Source organism: Nothoprocta perdicaria, unplaced genomic scaffold (genome assembly GCF_003342845.1).
Source record: "Nothoprocta perdicaria isolate Ctin4 unplaced genomic scaffold, notPer1 scaffold_901, whole genome shotgun sequence".
NCBI lineage: Eukaryota > Metazoa > Chordata > Aves > Tinamiformes > Tinamidae > Nothoprocta > Nothoprocta perdicaria.
The window spans coordinates 3,092-9,115 of NW_020456201.1; the positions used below are offsets into that span (position 1 = coordinate 3,092).

At 46.6% G+C, this 6,024-nt stretch overlaps 1 long non-coding RNA gene across 2 annotated transcripts; it reads left to right on the forward strand.

Moving 5' to 3' along the window:
* The first annotated feature begins 659 nt into the window (after window positions 1-659).
* Window positions 660-5,669, forward strand: LOC112958816. Of its 2 annotated transcripts, XR_003251510.1 has the most exons (4): window positions 660-755; window positions 1,057-1,121; window positions 1,604-1,689; window positions 4,334-5,669. It is a non-coding gene; the product is annotated as an uncharacterized LOC112958816 (long non-coding RNA). The 2 variants fall into 2 exon arrangements; XR_003251511.1 differs by lacking the exons at window positions 660-755; window positions 1,057-1,121; window positions 1,604-1,689 and adding an exon at window positions 4,028-4,258.
* Window positions 5,670-6,024: the final 355 nt, after the last annotated feature.

The following is a 6,024-nucleotide window of genomic DNA, read 5'->3' on the forward strand; positions in this document are numbered from 1 at the left end:
AACGCGCAGGCGCCACGTGCGGCGCTGGGAGCGCTCGGCCGCGGCCGGGCAGCCCGGCCCCGCGCGCAGCAGCCGGGGCGCTGGCTGCTCGTGTCGCGCGGCCCCACGCGCGGCCGCTCGCGCCTTCCCGGAGGCTCCTCTCTCTCCATCGCCCGCGRGCGRCTCTTGGAGGGAGCCTCTCGCTGCCGCCGGAGCCAAGGCCTGTGGGGGCAGGCAAGGCTAAACGCTTAGCAGATCTAAGTGCCTACGTGAACAAAACCATTATCAAGCTTTGTTTATTTGTAACGTAGACAAAACATATTGTGTTTGAATACAAGGAACAGGGCCCTGAGAGCCCCTAATTGCCCTAACGAGCTTCAGCCGGGGCTTCCCACCCAGAATCCCATGGGGCCTCTGCCCGCCTCTGCTCTGGCCATTGGCCACGTGCCTGTATTTAAGCTGGCCTGGAGGCCTGGTTAAAATCAATAGTTTTTTATTTTTATTATTTTTGTTGGTTTTTAGAAGAGAGTTTTTTTGCTGTTTAAAGTTTTTTTTTTTTGTAAGGGTGGTTTTATTGTTGATTTTGATACTGTGGATAGTGTTATATCATAAGTAATCATTGTAAAAGTTATGATATTAAAGTTTTTTTTAACTTACACCTTTTTGTTTTTTAGGAACATTTTGGAGTTTTCTTAATGTTGTTTTTCAAGTAAATTTTTATTTGTGTGACAAAAATTCCTCTAAGTTTTATAGATGTTTTCTGGAGTTATTAATAGGTAGGAGGTCTTCTCCTGCTTCCTGAAGTTAACAGTAAACTTTTCTTTGTGGTTTCAGTTAATGCCATACTAAGGCAAAGAAAAAAGTTTCTCTATTGTTTTTGCTGATTATTAGAGAAAGTAGAAGAGCTGAAGTTAGTAGATGCAGGGCTTTTATTTCTTAAGGTAGCTAAGATTCTAAGCTACTTCAAAGGCTCCTTTGCTGTGGATATTTAGATTGTGAAAAAGTGATTATACTAGATCTGAAGACAGTGTTATAAGAAAAAGCTTTTTAATCCTCTTTTTCTTTTTGAACTTTAAGGGTTATGTTCTCAATGAGAACTTCGCTTTGTAACTCCCCTGTGACTTCACTTTGAATTACAGAAGGTGAGATGTTTTAATTCCTAATACAAAATAGTTAAAATATTTCTTGTTTATTCTTTCTCCTTAACTTAAATTTTCATGTAGCAAAAACTTTAAGTGAAGGAACACAGAATAAGTAGTTCAATAGCCTTTTGAAATAATCAGAACTGTTTATCTTTTCATCTGTCACAAAGATTTCTGTTTTCTTAAAATATGAGGGGATGTTTAATGACTGAGTCAGGCTTTTCTCCTGGCGTTTGTCTTTTTACAAGGAAGGCTATCATCTCAAGTTTCTGTTCATGTTGTTTAAACTCTTGGAAGGCTGCATCAGAAATGGTCTGCCCTAATCAAACCACCTAGTCAGTGTTACAGCTGCAGAAGCCTCTAGTTGGGCTGGGTGGCTCCCAGTAATTCCCAGGTGTGAGGGTTGTAGGCCTGTGAATGGGACAGGAGAGGAAAATATGGGGTGGAAGGGGTCTAGCACTAACCAAGTGTTGGTTTTTTAGGTTTTTCAAGCACATCTTTTGAGTTCCTTTTCCTGAACAAGGGGGGGAGAATAAAGTAGAACAAAGGTCTTCAAAACATACATAAGGTGAGTGTGATTTTTTTAAAAAAACATCTTTCATATATGAAGTGTTTTAACTCCAAAAGGTTTCTACCTTGCCTAAACTAGGCAAGGATGTCAAAACATGAAATTGTTTAGTGTATTGTCTAGGTAATCCAGTCCCAAGTAAGTAAAGCTACTATGTTGTAGACTACAGGAGCTTGGTACTCTGGAGTTTCTCTTGAGGAGTGTGTTAGCTTATCACAGAGGGGATGGTGAAGGTCATGTTAACTAAATCTCTTTATAAACATGTGAAGGAGTAATGAGACAGCTAGAGCTGGGAAACAAGGGCTGCAACTCAGAGCAGAGCTAGTGTTATGTGTGAGTAAAGTGAGGGATCCCCAAATACTGCCTAAAGAGGGAAGAGACTTAATGTAAATGCTAGATTGAATGTTCCTATTTAACATCTTTGTGCTGTGGTTGCCTCCAAGCCTAGCTAAAGCAGGCTTGAAACTGTAGTTGGACTGTACCTCTGCTACAGAGTTATGGCTGAGATTACTCTTCTTCAATACTTAAACTTATCCAAAAAAAGAGGGTTGCATTTAGGCTTTGAACTGGTGCAAAAACTTGCCATGAGTGGAGGCCAAAAAATCAAGCTACAGGTGGGACAGGTTTGGGGAGAGGAGGCAGTGAGTGCATCCCTTGATCCTTTTCCAAGGAATGGGAAGAGAAAGTGAGGATGGGCTCCAAGTCATAACTTCCATGATACCAAATTAGAAGTCTTGTTTTCAGGGACTTCAGGTTGAGGAGGGGAGGGCACATGGGTGGGGTGGGTCCTGTCACTGAGGGTCAGCCTGCTAAGGGATGTACTGGGGTGGGAGGTGGGAAGGAGTTCTCTTCCAGTACATGGACATTTTACAAGGGGAGCAGCTCTGCAATTGCCTCCCCAGCCTAGCTAGTGAGTGGAGTTGTTGGAGAACCTGGTGTTCATTTCTTGTCCTCAGGTTGTCCCTGTGCCCTGGTGTGACATGGTCAGGTGAGAGGGAGCTGGACCTAACTTCCTGAGGACAGAAGCAGAGCTGTGTCACTGATAGTGCTTCTCCAAGGTGGTTGTGTGTCTGTCTGTTAGGACAAGTTGGTTAGAAACCTTCTCCCAGCAAATGGAAAAAACATTATGAAACCCTAAGCTAGCTCCTGAGCTGACCTTTAAGTGTCAGAAGGGGAGTTGCCTTATGGTGCTGTTAAACAAATAGTGCCTGTTAATGCAGAGGGTAACCTGGGTTTCATTGAGGCTGGTCATAGTTTTGAAAAGGGCACTTTGAGGAGGCTGTGGATGTGTTGAGCTTTTCTGTATCAGCATAACCTGTAACCCCCAGGTGCAGAGGGCTGGTGGTGGTGGGCAGGGCAATTTCAGCCTGCCAGTGTGTACTGGAGTCAGCTGAGAAAGGAGRGAAAAGAGGAGGCTGGAGAGAAGTTACTGCTTGCAGTGGTTCTGCAYGTGGCTGCAGCCTGTGCCTTACATGGGAGGCAGTATATCAGCATATGGGCTCAGTATTGGGGGGTGCGTATGTGACATGATGGCTCTTAACCAGCTCAGTGAGTGGATTATTCTGTGGGTGTCTCCCAACAAGCAGCTGGTTCATGATGGAGTTCTCTTGTGTTTCCTGATGTTCTGGCGGCACCTGCAGTGGGAGCAGCCTGGGATCCCCTGGCTCTGTAAGGCACAGTTAAAATCCTGCTCTCCTGGAGAAGAGACAATGCAGGAAACTTGGTGCAAGTGGTGACAAGTCAAAAGGCAAGGGTGTGCGTGAGTACAGAATGGGAAGCAAGTGGAAGAGATGCACAAGCAACTATGAATTTTGTATAGGGCTATTTAGTGCTTGACTGGGGGGAGTGGAGGAGGAAGGCAAATATATCTCCTTCTGTTGCTTAGCTCTAGGTATTATCTGTTGGAAGGGGGACAGATGAAATGCAGTTGAGTTGGTTTCCAGGCAAGGATCTGCAACAAATGAGGGTAATGCTGCTAGAGTAGTGGTGCTACTGGCATATGTGCCAGCAGGCCTAAGCACTGCAGTCTGTCAGTGCTCCCTTAGCTTTAGAGGTGAGCAGAAGCTGACTTCTCTTCTGGGGTCCCAATTGTTGGCAAGGCTCTTGAAAATTATGAGTATAGGTTCTCTGTGAAGAGGGTATGCAACCTTAGTCCCTTCTCTCAGTTCAACACTGAGACATGAGTGGGCAGGAGGTCCAGGGAGGTCTCAGATGGATTTATGAGTTGTGTCCATAGTGCCTGCCAAGTATGAAAGCTGGAAGAAGCTGTAGGTGAAACTGAGGTAAAAGGCTTGGATTGTGTCTAGGCCTTGATGTGTGCTTTGTGTGTCCTCTAGACTTGACAAGAAGTTTGCAGCATAATTTGAGTCACTGCCTTCATCTTGAGTGTTGGAAGATGTGGCCTGCAGTGCTTGCACCATCAGCTGTGTGCTGCAGGGATTCCCCAGGCTCAACTGTGCCCTGGGCCCTTGGGGAGAAGCATTTTGCTGCTGCGGGGCCAGCTCTATGGAGCTAGGTGACACTTGGTGGCCTTCGAACTCCAGTGCCAGGGCCTCTGGTTGCTGGGGATGTGAGTATTGGCTGAGCAGCCTGCAGGAGGGAGAGCCGAGTGGGAGGCCCCTTGGCTGAGCCTGTGCCTTGGCAGGACTTGGCCAGATCCCTGAAGATGTGTCCCTGCACTGCCAGCAAGAAGCTGCCTCGTGTCCCTTGGCTGGAGGTTGAGAACACAGGCAACAACTGGGAAGAACAGGTGAACACAAGGCAATAAATTGGGGCAGATGCCAGCCCCAAAAGGACCAGACACAGCCCCTGCCTGTCTTATCTCCCTAGAACTAGGCTGAGTGCTGGAACCCATGTTAGCTTTGTGCCCTCCTAGAGCTTCATCTCTGGTGGGTGAACAACTTGGATCTTAGGTGGCAACAGGACAAGCATGACTAAGCCCTTGAAATACAGTAACTGTGGGAATAGCTGGTGTGAACAGCTTGTAGAGAATGACTTCAGGTGCAAGGGGTGCTCTGCCATCCCCTGAGGGTTGCACAGGGCTGCCCCATTTCACATGGTGGTCTTGGTTCTCCCTGCTGAACTGGTCAGCTGGGGAATAGGTTTTCTGAGCAAGTGCAAGGTTTTCAGACATGGCTTTGCTATTCCATGTCTAGATGTCAAATGAAATCAAGGTCAAGGGAGGTGGTGATGAAGCCTTTCCCTTAAAATCCCCATTATCAAGAGGGTGTAGAAAAGGCTGGGGCCATCTTGCTTAGAAGCGGGAGCTTCTTCCAGATGGTCTTCAGGTCAGGTACAAGGCACCATTAGGAATTCCTTTGTCACTGAGCAGCTGCTCCATAAAAGCCCAGCTGAGTTGGCTTGCCCCTTAGCAGGTGCCTTGCTCATCCTTTTAGGGAACAAACAGGCCAAGCCTGGGCCAGCCTGAGCAAAGGGGAGGAATAAGTCTCAAAACAGTGGAGCTTAGTGTCACTTCCACCTGGTCCCCTGCCAGATGCTTCATGGTTTAGCAGGAAATCCTCCTTGGTCACCCCCTGCCCCCTCCATGGTGTTTGGGGTGGGAGGGGAGCAGAGGTGGGTGCAAGCAGTGGTAGCTCTAGGTGGTTGTACCTGAATGTTGAGTCCAGAGCACTGCAGTGTCCCACGTGCATGGGAGGGAGGCACTTGAGCAAAGCACCCTAGACCTGAGCTCCCTAGGAAGGAGAGTGAAAAGGTTTTATGCATGGGAGGGACTCTCTGTGCTGACTTTGTCTCCCTTGACAACTTAGTGATGCTTTTTCTGAGCACTGGAATAGAGACTGGGCTTCCTGAGAGCTGAATTCACTGTGTCCAAGAGTCTTCAAGGATGGCCAAGCCCTTAAAAGGCTGAGCAAGGAGGGGAARAATAAAGYACYACCAGGAAGTCATGTACCTTTGTACCCTTCTTTCTTTTTGTTTGAAGAGGCTGTACTTAAATAAAGGCCCTATTCCTTTTGATCTGTTTTTTGTTTTGTTTTTTTATTTATCCCCACACACACTCAATGCTAGGGTTTTTCTACCTCCACACCTGAATGGGAAAGTTGTTCACTTCTCTGAGCTTTGCCCCAGCCTATGGTGTTATGTTTTAAACTTGTGCTGCTCTCACATTAAAGGAGATAGTAAGAAAATAAACCAGAGGGGCAGCAGCTGCTGGCCTTCAGTTGGCTGATTTTATTCACCTGTGTAAACTCCATGATTTCATCCACTGTTAGCTGATGGGGTTGTTCAAGAGATCAGCTTGTAAAATAAATAACTAAATGGAGTTTGTTATTGTACCAATAAAGGGCTGGGGCATTTCTTCAGCTTGAGGGTGTGAGG